Raw genomic sequence first — 18534 nt, 5'->3', positions numbered from 1 at the left:
AAACAAAAACCAAAAAAGATATCTAGCAGTCAACATATATATGTCAGTGATAGGGCAGGGTCTTTACAAAGTGTGTGTATGATTAGCTCTCATATAACCTCAGTCTTAATATAATCCTGGTACCTTTGATAATTATTGACAAGTTTTAAGAATCAATTTTACAGGCAGCTCCAGGAATTGCCATCAACACCATATAACTTAATGGGCATCACAAAGTTGAGATATAGACAGTGTCAACTTCTTTAAATTCAGAAATAATTGTGTGCATTTATTATTACGTATTTTTGAAAATAGACCTGAACAATGAAAAATTTGTAAGGATTCCATGGAACCCAGTGTCTCGCCTACTTTTGCTTTTAATCAACAAAAATGAGGAAAAATTGATAAAAATATTCCACTCGATACTATCTTTAGATTGTGAGTAGCTTCTATCCAAGTTTGGTGAAAATCCAGGATAGCTTATGAATCTAATACATGAATATGTTTTAAAATCTTTGACTACAGACTGTATGTAATGTTTCCTTGCAGAAAAACAATAAGTCCCTTTATCAGTAAAATACAGAAAAAATGGAATGATTTTTTTACAAAATTTACTTCTGGATTATACTATTTTATGATCAGAAACAAGCTTCTGTTCAAGTTTGGTACAAATCAAGGATAGTTTAAGAAAGTTATTGAAATTTTAAAAACTTTAACCACAGAGTGAATTCAATGTTTCCTGGCAGAAAAACTAAGTCCATTTATAAGTAAAAAATGAAAAACAAGAATTTACTGTTTACAAAATTTACTTCTGGAGACAGTATCTTATGATAATAAACAAGCTTCTTTCCAAGTTTGGTACAAATCCTAACTAGTTTAAGAAAGTTATTAAAATTTCAAAAACTTTAACCACAGTGTGAGTATTTATGAAAGCTGCCGTTGTTGCTGACAACAACGCCGACGGAATGTAGGATCACTATGTCTCGCTTTTTCGACAAAAGTCGAAGTCTCGACAAAAATGAGAGTTAGACCAAAGCATTTGTATTGTTTGTCTCTAAAATGGAAACCTGACTTGTGTTTTCACCTTTCTGAAACTAAATGAACAAAAGTTTAAAAGATTTTACATCAGTTTATGCAAAACTCATGCAACACGATATTGTACTGCCCTATTTAAGAAAAAAAACAAAACAGTTTTCATATTTATCTCCCTTTAAATTTCCCAAAGTATGTTGTCTTAGTTGCCATTGGTATAACGACTGCTTTAACCCATCCATTTCCAATTCTGTCATTTAAAAACTAGTTTCCTGCACATCCACTTACATGAAATATTTGCCACTGGATTTCCACATCCTTGTTTAGAATTGGGGAGTGATGCAGTTTCCGTGACTTGGAAAATTGATTAAATACAACACTTTTGAAAATATTTAATAAAAAATACTTGACATTCACACGCATTTTTGATATACAAACTATTATAAAAGTATCCAAATAGATGAATGCATTAAAATATATTTATATAAAATTGTTGATAATATAACATAAATCCGGTAACATTTGAGAGAAAACCCAGTAGTCTTGTACACAATGATTTCCACTCAAATTCTTTAAGTGTAAGATTTCAACTTAATTCTTGTGACGCATAAGAAGTCCATTTCTGTCCATAATACACACACGAAAATCACAACATTGGGGTCTGTCCAGTTCACGGTTCAGTGCTATCTCTTACCCATACAATATATTTGCATACACATAGAATTGTTTTCGTCTATACACATTGTACATGGTAAGTCATTAGTTCCGGTGGATTTGATTGCTGAAAAAAATAATTGAAAAAATAGGTAAACAGAAATAACGTACATGACGGAATTCACTACTGGAACCATTGACAATTGCGGAACATTTGAGTACCCAGCGATATTTTTATATATATATTCGTGTTTATTACTATATATAATCTTTTAGCGATTCTAAAAGATTTATATTTTAGTATTTTCCTGTGTGATTTTCTATAAATGCTATATACGGATATAAGAAGGTGTGGTATGAGACAACTCTCTCGTCCAAGTCACAGATTGTTAAAGTTAACCATTGCGGTCTTCAACACGGAGCCTTGGCTCACACCGAACAGCAAGCTATAAAGGGTCCCAAAATGACATGTGGAAAACCAACGGTCTAATACAAGATACTAATCATACTGATAAAATTGAGAATGGAAATGGGGAATGTGTCAAAGAGACAAGAACCTGACCAAGGAGCAGGCAACAGCTGAAGGCCACCAATATATATAGGTATTTAATGCAGCGAGAAATCCTGCACTCGGAGATGTGATTCAGCTGGCCCTAAACAATAATATGTACTAGTTCAGTGATAATGGACGTCCTACTAAACTCCGATATATACACAAGAAACTAATTTATAAAAATTAAAATCTTGCATGTACATGAACATTTCACTACAAACCATTAAAGTCTGAAATGGCCTATATCTGTACTCGACTGTACTGATTTTTACTCGACCAGTCTGAATTGGTCTGACTTTTACTTGACATTACTCGACCCCAGTCTGAACCATACTTGACTGTACTGAATCGTACTTGACCCTTATCTTTGCCGTTGAAAATAGTCTGAACTATTACTCGGCCAGTCTGAAAAGTCTCAACCCATTCGCGACTTGTACTCGACCTATTTTTCCAGTCTGAACCATACTTTAACCAAAGGTCTGAACAGTACTCGACCAGTCTGAACCATACTAGACCAAAAAACTCTACTTTTTTAACTGTTAAAATAAATTTCTATTTAATGACATATATAACAACAGCCAACAAAATTTATAAAAAAATTTAACCTTATATTAGAAATATATCTATGATTATATTTAGGATGAAAAAAAAATATATTATATAAAACTTATATCAAAAAGGGATAATATTAAATAAATAAATAAAATTGTTTTTCTGATTAGTGGTGAAATATAAAAAATAACCTCTGCTTGTGGCAAACTCATAAATAAGATCACACCTGGTCAGAGGTATTAAATTCTAAATAACATTGATTCAAAATTGCAACATCCTGTTTAAGTTAAATAACAAGGCCTTTCAAATATACATGTATGTACTAGATAAGTAATACATGAATTTAAGAAAATAGGGATTTCTTTTTACCTGTAAAACACACATGTATTGAGGTAATTAGAACATATTAAAGTGCTTTCTGTATGCCATGTTAATTTGACAAAAAAAATTACTTAAATTAATTGAAATAAATTTTTACTGTAACTTTGGAATACATTTCTTTTTTTAAAAAGGTTATCAAGGATTGCTATGGAAATTCTATTATCATGATTACATTAAATTCTTGGTTAAATAAAACAAAACAATTAAGCTCTCATTTTTGTAAATTTATTAAGTTGTTTTATATACTATTTTATATATATATTCATAAAAAAAAACATTCAATGCATTATTAATTCAACTCAACTAAATCTTTACTAGGTTTTAAGTTAATGGTGAAAATAGTCCAGTTACCATAAAATACTTCCGAAGTATTCATAAAATTTTGAATAAATATTGAAAATATTAGTCATTTGTTAGTCACAATTCATTTTTTTAGATTGTGTGATCAGCTTGTTTTATTTATATTTTAAAAGTTGATATATATTTTTACGTAAGGGTTGATTAATATTGTGTTGACGTTATATTATGATTGATTATTGTGAAATTTTAATTTCAATACTGTATTGAATACATTTTTAATTTCAATTTGTTGTTCAAATTTCATTTTTATTTAAAAAAAAATCCTAAATTGATAAAATTCAGTTGATAGATACAAAGAATAGGTCTAGGTTGGTTAAGACTTGGTCGAGTATGGTTCAGACTAGGTCGAGTATGGTTCAGACTAGGTCGAGTATGGTTCAGACTAGGTCAAGTACGGTTCAGACTAGGTCGAGTACGGTTCAGACTAGGTCGAGTACGGTTCAGACTAGTATAAAATGGTTAAGTACTGGTCAAGTACACATTCAGACTGTTAAGTATGGTTCAGACTACAGTCGAGTATTATCAAGTAAATGTCAGACGAATTCAGACTGGTCGAGTAAAAATCAGTACAGTCGAGTACAGATATAGGCCATTTCAGACTTTTAATGGTTTGTAGTGTTTGTACAAGGATGGATGATATTTATAAAGATAGATGTTAATAATTTATAATGGGAGTTTTTTTTCTCATTTGCTTTTCCCCCGACAAATGAGACTGTACAAATCGGGATCCCCTTAGTTGCTTCCATGGACAACTTAGGGTTGATGTAAAAGGCTCCTGATTTGGGACAGGCGCAAACAGAGTTTGCCCATAATGGGTCTTCTATTGGAAATAAAAGTTATTTAGCTCGTACTCTAGCAGGCAAATACGATTTAAGGAATTTAAATGGTTCCCGTTGAAGTAGCACTATTAAACGTTGGTATTGAAATGAAATAATACTTCCATGATTTAACCGTCCAATCTGAAATCTAATGACATACATGGATCATCTAATAATATAACATGCTTAGTTGTCTCATTGACACTCACACCACATCTTCCTATCTATAATACTAAAATTACGAGGTCCAATTTGTCAGCCGTCATCACGTAAAAACGACGAATCAAAGATTTCAACTTTATATACAACTAATATAGTACAAAGGTGTAGATTAAAAATTACACCACTCCAGGCCCTTTTGTTTTCCACGTAATTAATATTGCCAATAATTAGGAAGTTCCGGGTCGAGTCCGATACCGATACCAATAGTATAATCACCTGTTACCTATTACCTTATCTGTACGTTCCGCATCTGACAGGCGCACCACCAAACGGTGTATTCAGGATTAATATGCTATATACACGGGTCATAATCACAGGGTTGACGCTACTAAATTGTCAAATTGTTACCTATTGTATCATTTTAATCCGTAATACTTTCTAAGATAACAATACGAATACTAAAAATAAGTTTCAATTTGTTAGCGGGCATGACGTAAAACAGCGAATCAAAGAATTCAACTTTATTTATAACTAATATAGGACAATGCTGTTGATTAAAAAATACTCCATTCCAGGACCTTTTGTTTTCCAAATGATTAATATTACCAATAATTGATAAGTTTCAGTTCGACGGGTTCAAACAGAAAGATTTGAAAGCAGAGAAAATTGTGTATCTTATAATCGGCATGACTTTATCAGATGACAGTACTAATACTAAAATAAGGCTTGCGCATAGTTATAAACTTTAATTCAGTCACGGACCCGCGATATCACGGGTGTGTTCTAGTATCTATTAAAATGTAGACCGATCAAATACTGCACTTATAAAAATTAACAAGCAACTACAAAAATACTGCAAGAAAATGAGCAAACGAAACCTACCCCAATCTTTATCTACAAAAGACAGTAAGACGAGAACTTCTCCAAATGAAATGTACCGTTTCTGGGCTTCTATCACTGACAAGAAAAACAACAACGCCATTCCTACCATAACGACTTTCATGTTGTAATGTTCACTACAAAAGTGGCAATGATTTTTCTCTGGGAACATTATGGTTGATTTGGGAAAACACGGAGAATTTTATGTAGTCCATTAATTTGTTGTTTATTTATATCTTGGTAATTAGTGATGCATGTTTTTCTATATTTACATGTGTTGAGAATCATTCCTTAGCAATAAAAATCATCTTTACAACACATTGCACATCGTCACTCTATTTTTCTTAATAGAAACACATTACTAAAGACTATTTACATGTAAAGCATTAAACCGTTGTTTTCCAGGTGGGTTATGGTTTGACTAACTTTTCAGGTAAGTTATACTCCCTCGGGTATTGGAAACGAAACATGTTTATGATTATGATTATGATAGTTTTTGTCGAGCCTGCAACTTTTGTTGCAGAAAGCTCGACATAGGGATAGTGATCCTGCGGCGGCGGCGGTGTTAGCTAACTTCTTAAAAGCTTTATATTTTAGAAGGTGGAAGACCTGGATGCTTCATACTTTGTATATAGATGCCTCATGTTACGAAGTTTCCGTCAGTCACATGTCCAATGTCCTTGACCTCATTTTCATGGTTCAGTTACCACTTGAAAAAAAAGTTCAGATTTTTTGTAATGTTGAATTCTCTCTTATTATAAGTAATAGGATAACTATATTTGATATGTGCGTACCTTGCAAGGTCCTCATGTCTGTCGGACAGTTTTCACTTGACCTCGACCTCATTTCATGGATCAGTGAACAAGGTTAAGTTTTGGTGGTCAAGTCCATATCTCAGGTACCATAAGCAATAGGGCTAGTATATTCGGTGTATGGAAGGACTGTAAGGTGTACATGTCCAACTAGCAGGTGTCATCTGACCTTGACCTCATTTTCATGGTTCAGTGGTTATAGTTAAATTTTTGTGTTTTGGTCTGTTTTTTTTCATACTATATGCAATAGGTCTACTATATTTGTTGTATGGAATGATTGTAAGGTGTACATGTCTAGCGGGCAGATGTCATGTGACCTTGACCTCATTTTCATGGTTCAGTGGTTATAGTTAAATTTTTGTGTTTTGGTCTGTTTTTTTCATACTATATGCAATAGGTCTACTATATTTGTTGTATGGAATGATTGTAAGGTGTACGTGTCTAGCGGGCAGATGTCATGTGACCTTGACCTCATTTTCATGGTTCAGTGGTCAAAGTTAAGTTTTTGAGTTTTGGTCTTTTTATCTAATACTATATGCCATAGGTCAACTATATTTGGTGTATGGAAATATTTTATGATTTTTATGTCAGTAACGCAGGTTTCTTTTGACCGTGACCTCATTTTCACGGTTCATTGCACAGTGTTAAGTTTTTGTGTTTTGGTCTATTTTTTTTAAACTATAAGTAATAGGTCAACTATATATGTTGTATAGAAGCATTGTTACATGTAGCTGTACATGTCTGCCTGGCATGGTTCATCTGACCTTGACCTCATTTTCATGGTTCATTGGTCTTTGTTTAGTTATCTTGGTTAATGTTAAGTTTATGAGACAGTTGTTATAAAGTTTTATACTTAGGACTATCAACATAATATCAATGATTAGTATAGAAGGCGAGACATTTCAGCGTGTGCACTCTTGTTTATATGAGGTATCTAATGTACATAAGGAACCCCTGAATTGTGGATATTTTGGGGTATTCTGAAATCGAATTATGCAGTACGCTGAAGAAATATTTCATGATATCATATTACGTCATTAGGTCCTTGATGAGGGTATTGAATTGGGAGGGGTTCTAAAGTATGGAGCTGGTGGATCCAAAGGGTTTCTCTTCTCCCTCTCGCCGTGGTGTGTCACTCAATATCCACATTATTATTTAGAAAGTTAAGCTGAACCATGACGAATATCAACTAATATCAACTAAACCATGACAGTACTGAACCAAACCATGACATCGAATTTTCAGTAATTTTAAATTGTGTGAAAAGGTAGCAGGTACTTTTCAGAATAATTGACGGCAGTTTAATATTATAATGAAATATGTGATGTAACAAACAGTATAACAAATCACATTGTTTATGCGTGAGAAAAAAGTAAGTAAGACATATACTGCAAGTATTATTCTGCGTCAAATCGTCAACTATGTGGCACACTTTTTAATGAACTTCTTTATTTGCTATAAACAAAAATACTTACCAGCTTGAATTTATGTTTAGCAAAGAATCATAATATTTATATTGTGTCATTGTTTATCATTAAAATCACGTAACACAATCATGTCCAACTTAACAAAACTATGTCATAATCACTACATACTAATTATTTGCTCCTTGATACGACAACGTTACTACCCGTGATATAATAAATGCAAATGTACAAAAAAAGGAGACGCAATGTACAAACATCAAACTTGCAGTGCACGTTCACAGAAGGTTAATGAAACATTTACAACTTGTAACATTAAAAAAAAAAAAAAAAAAAAACAGCATAATCTTGACATGCAGAAAACTTTAGAGCAAATTAATATCTTCCATCATATAAATGATAAATCATCTTGAATTTATTATGAATTTAAATTACAGTGCAACGAATACCCGATGCAGTTAGACCCAGAAGTTGCCGTTGAAACATACATAAACCCATGTCTTTAACTATGGAAAGCCAACGGGGTCAAAATTCTTAATTCGTAACTTGTCAATTCGTAACTTGTAACTGTGTAACTTCTAAATTGTTAATTCGTAAATTGTTAATTTGTAACTTGTTACTGTGAAATTCATAATGCTTAATTCGTAAATTGTCAATTTGTAACTTGCACCTTTGTAGTTTCAACATTCTTAATCGGTAAATTGTCAGTTTGTTACTTGTAACTGTGCAATTTCATAATGCTTCATTCGTAAATTGTCGATTTGTAACTTGTATGACCTCTAGTAAGTAGAATACATAGTTTAGTAAGGAAACAATGGCTTGAAACGAAATAAATCTTTGTTTGTAATGAGTTATGTGCAGCTTCGGACCCAAGTACATGGCTAGAACTTTCATTGTACAATGCATTTGGTTCTGCTTTGAAAAGAATTACAGAGCTGATTCTATGTACCATATTATATAAAAGGTTAAGTGGTTGTTAGGACCTAGTCCTTAATTGAGATCCTTGTCAGATATTCCTGGCCATATGTTTTCCTTTTTGTCATATTAAGAATTGTTTTAATTTAATATGCTCGTACGGAAAACAAGGATTCCGAACATTATTCTCATACAAAAAATTAAGATAATTCTAAATACACATTCATAAAAAAAATGGAATTTATTACAAAGGATAATCATAAGATATACTTGAATTGTCCTGGACCTCACTTCTGTGATGGGTATATGTTAATGGAATCCTTCTCTGAATACGGGACAAACATATTAGTAGTGGTAGACCCCTATGGCCAATGATCTTCAATTTATACCGAATATTGACTGTCAAAAAAAATGTTAACATTCCAATTTTCAATAACAGTTAACAGCAAATACATTATCACAATAACAGATAACAAAAAAAACTAAAAGCCCAATAACTATAGAAAGCCAACGGGGTCAAAATTCTTAATTCGTAACTTGTCAATTCGTTACTTGTAACTGTGTAATTTCTAAATTGTTAATTCGTAATGATTGTTAATTTGTAACTTGTTACTGGGAAATTCATAATGCTTAATTCGTAAATTGTCAATTTGTAACTTGCACCTTTGTAGTTTCAACATTCTTAATCGGTAAACTGTCAGTATGTTACTTGTAACTGTGCAATTTCATTCGTAAATTGTCGATTTGTAACTTGTACCTTTGTATTAAAATTCCACATTCTTCATTTGTTAATTGTCAATTTGTAACTTGTAGATTTCAAAATTCTTTATTGGTAAATTGTCTTTTTGTATATTGATGTTTTGTAACTTGTAACATGTGACTTGTCGATTCGTGAATTGTCGATGTGTGAAATGTCGAAGTGTTAAATGTCATCGTTGTATTATGCTAACGATCATTATGACGACAGATGGCGCTCGGGTTCTTCTTCTGTGTATAAGCCTCCTGTAAGTCGGAGCACCGCCATATGGAATATATACCAAAGGAGTTTAAATCAATTATGTACAGCGTATACATATAAAAGATAACAAATAGACAAATACATTCATTTTGTTTGTTTTATATGGCATGTATAAAAGGGACTCGGTTTTATATTGAGGTAACCTCGTATAAACATGTTAGTTTACTGTACTGGTCACCAAACCTGCAATGAGGTGTGTCACTTCCTTAATAAGGTATATAGATGTGTCGCTGGAACGGGCTTCCTTATCAACTTCGCAAATATATTAATGTCACTTGGCAAGAAATTTCTACTTAATATTTAACCGGGTCAAAACGAGACTAAAAACATGAAATATAAGACGGTGCTGGAAAAATACTAATATTGTCCTGGGCCCGCAAATTTTTTGACAACCATCATTCATTAATATTATAATCTCAATATTAAAATTTCAGAAAAGAATGTAATTATCTAATGATATGTTTTAGTACAAGAAACAAATGGACGAACATTCTTTATTTAGTTGGCTCCTGAGTAATGAAAATAAATCAGGAATCTGATGTACGTACAGTAGTTTGTTAAATGTAATTTATACGTGTTTCTCGTTTTTAAATGAGTCACTTAGTTGAAAAAATTGAGAATGGAAATGGGGAATGTGTCAAAGAGACAACAACCCGACCAAATAAAAAACAACAGCAGAGGGTCACAAACAGGTCTTCAATGTAGCGAGAAATTCCCGCACCCGGAGGCGTCCTTCAGCTGGCCCCTAAACAAATATATACTAGTCCAGTGATAATGAACGCCATACTAATTTCCAAATTGTACACAAGAAACTAAAATTAAAATAATACAAGACTAACAAAGGCCAGAGGCTCCTGACTTGGGACAGGCGCAAAAATGCGGCGGGGTTAAACATGTTTGTGAGATCTCAACCCTCCCCCTATACCTCTAACCAATGTAGACTTTATATCAAAACTGTGTTGAATATGCACTTTTTTGTAATAAAATCTAAAGGAACCAGAAAACTAATCGAGGCCTTAAAATTTGAGATATTGTCAACCGGAATGCTAGAAAACCGCATATATTTTAATGGTCAGGTCAATAATGGGATATCATATGGTCAATAGTATGGGACCAGAACACATCTACAAACATCAATAAGCTTGAAAGAATACAGCGACAACCTGTGAGATTTATAACAGGAGAGTTTTATTTTTTACTACACGCGTCACCTACATACATTTGAGAATGAAGATGGGGAATGTATCAAAGAGACAACAACCCGACCATAGAGCAGACAACAACCGAAGGCCACCAATGGGTCTTCAATGCAACGAGAAACTCCCGCACCCGTAGGAGTTCTTCAGCTGGCCCCTAAACAAATATGTATACTAGTTCAGTGATATACCGGACGTCATACTGAACTCCGTATTATACACAAGAAACAAAAATTAAAAATCACACAAGACTAACAAAGGCCAGTGTTTTTTTCGAAATCTCAAACCCCCCTTCCTAATACTCCCACTTTTAAACAAATTGACGCCCTCTCCCTCTGACTTGTCAGAGAAAAGATCTTGCCATATCGCCATTTGCATGAAAGAGGCAATTATCTCTTATATGCTTACACTAATCATACCCCACGCAACGAAGTTGCGGAGGGTGTAATGTTTTGACCCGTCCGTCCGTACGTCAGCCCATAGGTCATGTTTCTTGTCATCGCAACTCCTCTCAAACCACACAACAGAATTTCATGATAATAAGGACATACTAAGTAGATTTGCATATCGACAAGAAATTGCAATTCATTTTTTTTTCTAGAAGTTACGCCCCTTTGAACTTATGTGCTTCGATTTACCTCTGCAACAGTTTATCGTCGCAACTCCTCTGAAACCACACCACAGAATTTCATGAAACCTTGTAGATAATAAGGACATACTATGTAGATGTACATATCGACAGGAAATTATGATTCATTTTATTTTCTTATACAACTTTTTTTTCTTACAGTTATTTTATTTCTCCAGTGACAATGTGGGGACGTGGGGCAATGATGTGTGCGCGCTCACTAAGGTTCTTTAATTTTATTTCACCACGAAAATATTTGCACATTATTTGGGGTTTGGCCAAAGGAGTATGATTTGGTAATTTTTAGAGTAAAATGATAGCCTGGGATCCTGGCTGACTGCTCGACAGAAGAGCCAGGCGGAATACAACCTGCAATAGGATATTAGGATTATATTGTTACGAATTCATTGCAAATGATTTTTTATTTTATATTTGACATGCAAATTTAAAAAAAAAAAAATAGGTATATTCATTAACATCGTGAATCATTTCAGTTAATTAACGATTGACAACATGTGAGATTTAGTACGGTTGCCGGACTATAAGGAGGTGTTGCACCAGGTGGGGTTCATATCGGGAGTACGGGGCATTAAGCAGCTTTTGAGATCGAGGGACCCGTGAATATTTTGGTCTTTTTGGTGGTACATTTTTATTGTAGGAAATCTGGTAGCGGCAATTTTTAAGCTTCTTGACCAGAAAAATTCAGTAGGCATATATATTAATACATGAAATTGAGAATGGAAATGAGGAATGTGTCAAAGAGACAACAACCCGACCATATAACCGACAACAGTAGAAGACGTAGAATAGAATATATATGTCAGCCCTTTCCTGTCAGAATAAAATGGTCCGATAATAGCATTTTATGATTAATAGAAATCGTTTATAACTAGTACCTGAGGTTTTCAGTAATAATGTAGTATTTTAAAGCCGACTATATGGTATTAGGTTTTGTCATTGATGAAGGCCGTAGGTTGCCTATAGTTGCTTACATCGACTTTATTTGTACTTCGCGTTGGTGGATAGTTGTCTCATTGGCAATCATACGGTTTATTACCACATCTCCTTATTGTATATACCTGAATAATCCAGTCGTAATATTCCACTGACCAACGACTATTTCATAAACCCCGTAATTAGGAAAGCCTCAACTACTCGGGATGTTTTTTTTTATATAGTTTCCGTTCTCGAACGAAAGTCCACGTCAGTAAACAAAATAAAACTGGGATCCTGTAAACATGCAATTTTTGTTTTGCTTTTTTAGACGCATTTGCTGTAATTAATGGATTAAAATTACTTATGTATATATTCCACATGGAGGTACTCCGACTTACAGGAGGATTATACACCGAAGAAGAACCCGAGCGCCATCTGTCGTCATAATGATCGTTAGCATAATACAACAATGACATTTAACACTTCGACATTTCACACATCGACAATTCACGAATCGACAAGTCACATATGTTACAAGTTACAAAACATCAATATACAAAAAGACAATTTACCAATAAAAAAATTTGAAATCTACAAGTTACAAATTGACAATTAACAAATGAAGAATGTGGAATTTTAGTACAAAGGTACAAGTTACAAATCGACAATTTACGAATGAAGCATTATGAAATGCACAGTTACAAGTTACAAATTGACAATTTACGAATTAAGCATTAACAGCTAACAGCAAATATATTTTCAAAATAACAGATAACAAAGAATTAAATTGCCCCATAACAGCATAACAGTTAAACCCCTTGCCCCCCCCCCCCCCCTCTCTTGTATCCGTTTGTATCAAAATTCAACATTCTTCATTTGTTAATTGTCAATTTGTAACTTGTAGATTTCAAAATTCTTTATTAATTGGTAAATTGTCTTTTTGTATCATGATTGATGTTTTGTAACTTGTAACATGTGACTTGTCGATTCGTGAATTGTCGATGTGTGAAATGTCGAAGTGTTAAATCGTCATCCGTTGTATTATTGTATTATGCTAACGATCATTATGACGACAGATGGCGCGCGGGTTCTTCTTCGGTGTATAATCCTCCTGTAAGTCGGAGTACCTCCATGTGGAATATATACCTAAGTAATTTTAATCCATTAATTACAGCAAATGCGTCTAAAAAAAGCAAAACAAAAATTGCATGTTTACAGGATCCCAGTTTTATTTTTATTACTGACGTGGACCTTCGTTCGGAAACTATATAAAAAAAAACATCCCGACTAGTTCAGTCCCTCAAAATAATTGATCTCTCCTAATTACGAGGTTAATGAAATGGTCAATGGTCAGTGGAATATTACGACTGGATTATTCAGGTATATACAATAAGGAGATGTGGTAATAAACCGTATGATTGCCAATGAGACAACTATCCACCAACGCGAAGTACAATTAAAGTCCATGTAAGCAACTTTAGGCAACCTACTGCCTTCATCAATGACAAAACCGTATACCATATGGTCGGCTTTAAAAGGCTACATCATTACTGAAAATCCCAGGTACTAGTAATAAACGATTTCTATTAATCATAAAATGCTATTATCGGACCATTTTATTCTGACAGGAAAGGGCTGACATATATATTCTATTCTGCTGTTGTCGGTTTTATGGTCGGGTTGTTGTCTCTTTGACACATTCCCCATTTCATTTCCATTCTCAATTTTATGTATTAATATATATGCCTACTGAATTCTTCTGGACAAGAAGCTAAAAATTGCCGCTACCAGATTTCCTACAATAAAAATTTACAACCAAAAAGTCCAAAATATTCACGAGTCCCTCGATCTCAAAAGCTGCTTAATGCCCCGTACTCCCGATATCAACCCCACCTGGTGCCACACCTCCTTATTGCCCGGCAACCTTTCTGAATCTAACATGTTGTCAATCGTTAATTAACTGAAATGATTCACGATGTTAATCAATATACCTAATTTGTTTTTAATTTGCATGTCAAATATAAAATGAAAAATCATTTGCAATGAATTCGTAACATCCTAATATCCTATTGACAAACCAGGTTGTATTCCGCCTGGCTCTTCTGTCGAATAGTCAGCCAGGATCCCAGGCTATCATTTTACTCTAAAAATGACCAAATACATACTCCTTTCATGGAGAAATAAAATTAAAGAACCTTAGTGAGCGCGCTAACATGCCCCACGTCCCCACATTGTCACTGGAGAAATAAAATAACTAAGAAAAAAAGTTGTATAAGAAAAAAAAATGAATCATAATTTCCTGTCGATATGTACATCTACATAGAATGTCCTTATTATCTACAAGGTTGTATGACATTCTGTGGTGTGGTTTCAGAGGAGTTGCGACGATAAACTGTTGCAGAGGTATATCGAAGCACATAAGTTCAAAGGGGCGTAACTTCTAGAAAAAAAATGAATTGTAATTTCTTGTCGATATGCAAATCTACTTAGTATGTCCTTACTATCATGAAATTCTGTTGTGTGGTTTGAGAGGAGTTGCGATGACAAGAAACAGGACCGATGGACTGACGTACGGACGGACAGGCAGACAGACAGACGGACGGGTCAAAACATTACACCCTCCGCAACTTCGTTGTGTTGGGTATAATTAGTGTAAGCATATAAAAAATAATTGCCTCTTTCATGCAAATGGCGATATGACAAGCTTTTTTCTCTGACAAGTCAGAGGGAGAGGGCGTCAATTTATTTAAAAGTGGGAGTATTAAGAAGGGGGGTTTGAGATTTCAAAAAAACACTGGCCTTTGTTAGTCTTGTATGATTTTTAATTTTTGTTTCTTGTGTATAATTCGGAGGTCAGTATGACGTCCGGTATCACTGAACTTGTATACATATTTGTTTAGGGGCCAGCTGAAGGACTCCTCCGGGTGCGGGAGTTTCTCGTTGCATTGATAACCCATTGGTGGCCTTCGGTTGTGGTTTGCTCTATGGTCAGGTTGTTGTCTCTTTGACACATTCCCCATCTCAATTCTCAAATTTATGTGTAGTAAAAAATAAACAGTTTCATAGTTTAACGATCATGGTCATTAAAAAATATATAGAGGGGACACCTCCTAGTATATTTGATCTTGTACCATAATCCTTTTAGATCTGTATCTGTAGAAGAACGTTTTGGATACAAGTACCGTCTTTAATACAACGGTAGAGAGAGCACCGTCGATGTATTGACGATGCACGAGAGTAGTTTCATAACGGCTGTCAACGCTCGGTGTACGCACTACGCTTCTTCAATGTAGTTCTATTCGAATACTGTTTATACGAAAAATGAGTTAGAATATTGTTGTATTTTACTCGTTGAGATCTCAAAACACTTCGTGTAGTTTTTTATCTGCATGTTTGTTCACAACATTTCTTGACTGATAATTATCAAATCGGGCCCTTGACAACAATTAAGTGTTCTTTTTGGACGAGCTTTTTTTTTTAATTGTCTGGTTCTATAGCACTGCGACCACCTCGTACAGAAATATTAGCTTCTGACTTGAGCGTCGTGTCTGTATGTCCTGTAGTTTTAGTTTAGTGAGCGTGTTTGAGACGCAACCAACTTCTCTGGATTTGTACTCTCCTGTTATAAATCTCACAGGTTGTCGCTGTATTCTTTCAAGCTTATTGATGATTGTAATTGTGAACTGGTCCCATACTATTGACGATATGATATTCCATTATTGACCTGACCATTAAAATATATGCGGTTATCTCGCATTCCGGTTGACAATATCTCAAATTTTAGGGCCTCGATTAGTTTTTCTGGTTCCTTTAGATTTTATTACAAAATAGTGCATATTCAACACAGTTTAGATATATAGTATACATTAACTAAGTGGCTCATTTAAAATATTTTTTCGTTCAGTTTGTTTTACAAAAAACTTATGTGATATCATTAAACATTTTTTATAGATATAGGAAGATGTGGTATGAGCGCGAATGAGACAACTTTCCATCCAAATAACAATTTATAAAAGTAACCCATTATAGGTCGATACGGCCTTCAACACGGAGCCTTGGCTCACACCGAACAACAAGCTATAAAGGGCCCCAAAATTACTTGTGAAAAACCATTCAAACGGGAAAACCAACAGTCTAATCTATATAAAAAAAAAACAAGAAACGAGAAACACGTTTAAATTACATAAACAAACGACAACTACTGTACATCAGATTCCTGATTTATGTTCATTACTCAGGAGCCAAATAAATAAAGACTGTTCGTCCATTTGTTTCTTGTACTAAAACATATCATTAGATAATTACATTCTTTTCTGAAATTTTATTATTGAGATTATAATATTAATGAATGATGGTTGTCAAACCATTTCTGCCATTATACATTGAGTCCTAACTTGCGGGCCCAGGACAATATTAGTATTTTTCCAACACCTTCTTATATTTCATGTTTTTAGTCTTGTTTTGACCCGGTTAAATATTAAGTAGAAATTTCTTGCCAAGTGACAGTAATATATTTAGTTATCAAAAGTACCAGGATTATAATTTTATACGCCAGACGCGCGTTTCGTCTACATAAGACTCATCAGTATTTGCGAAGTTGAAAAGGAAGCCCCGTTCCAGCGACACATCTATATACCTTAATAAAGGAAGTGACACACCTCATTGCAGGTTTGGTGACCAGTACAGTAAACAAACATGTTTATACGAGAGGTTACCTCAATATAAAACCGAGTCCCTATTATACATGCCATATAAAACAAACAATGTATTTATCTATTTGTTATCTTTTATATGTATGCGCTGTACATAATTGATTTATACTCCTTTGGTATGGTTTCCATATGGCGGTGCTCCTACTTACAGGAGGCTTATACACATAAGAAGAAGCCGAGCGCCATCTGTCGTCATAATGATCGTTAGCATAATACAACGATGACAATTAACACTTCGACATTTCACACATCGACAATTCACGAATCGACAAGTCACATGTTACAAGTTACAAAACATCAATATACAAAAAGACAATTTACCAATAAAGAATTTTGAAATCTACAAGTTACAAATTGACAATTTACAAATGAAGAATGTTGAATTTTGATACAAAGATACAAGTTACAAATCGACAATTTACGAATGAAGCATTATGAAATTGCACAGTTACACACAAGTAGCAAACTGACAATTTACCGATTAAGAATGTTGTAACTACAAAGGTGCAAGTTACAAATTGACAATTTACGAATTAAGCATTATGAATTTCACAGTAACAAGTTACAAATTAACAATTTACGAATTAACAATTTAGAAATTGCACAGTTACAAGTTACGAATTAACAATTTTGACCCCGTTGGCTTTCCATATTTAACTGCTAGGTACAGTATGAACATATTGTAATTTATACATAACACATTTATTTAGGATAAAAGAAACAACTGCACCAAAGGTATGTTGAATCACAGTACAAGTATATATAATATGTTGTGTAAAAGTTGTAAGTTATCTCCCAAATTGGTTATCTTATCCCATTTGGGATATAAATTAATACTCCAAAGATATCCGATATATAATTTTATTGTTAAAAAAAAAAAAATTATAATAGTTTAGGATTGTTGAATCACAGTACAAGTATATATAATACTAGAACACACCCGTGATATCGCGGGTCCGTGACTGAATTAAGCCTTATTTTAGTATTGGTATTGTCATCTGATAAAGTCATGCCGATTATAAGATACACAGTTTTCTCTGTTTTCAAATCTTTCTGTTTGAAACCGTCGAACTGGAAATTTTGAATGATTGGTAGGTAATATTAATTTTTTGGAAAACAACAGGTCATTCGTATTGTTATCTTAGAAAGTCTTACTGATTAAAATACTACAATAGGGAATATTTTGACAATGAATGAATTTAGTAGTGTCAACCCTGTATTTATGACCCGTGTATATAGCAAAATCCTAAATACACCGTTTGGTGGTGTGCCTGTCAGATGCGGAACATACAGATAAGGTAATAGGTATAACAGGTGAATATACTATTGGTATCTGGTATCGGATTCGACCCGGAACTTGTTAATTATTGGCAATATTAATTATGTGGAAAACAAAAGGGTCTGGAGTGGTGTAATTTTTAATCTACACCACTGTCCTATATTAGCTATGTATAAAGTTGAATTCTTTGATTCATCGTTTTTACGTGATGACGGCTGACAAATTGGACCTCGTAATTTTAGTA

This window comes from Mytilus galloprovincialis, chromosome 13 (genome assembly GCF_965363235.1).
Source record: "Mytilus galloprovincialis chromosome 13, xbMytGall1.hap1.1, whole genome shotgun sequence".
Taxonomy (NCBI): Eukaryota; Metazoa; Mollusca; class Bivalvia; order Mytilida; family Mytilidae; genus Mytilus; species Mytilus galloprovincialis.
Note: the sequence above shows the minus strand (reverse complement) of the source record.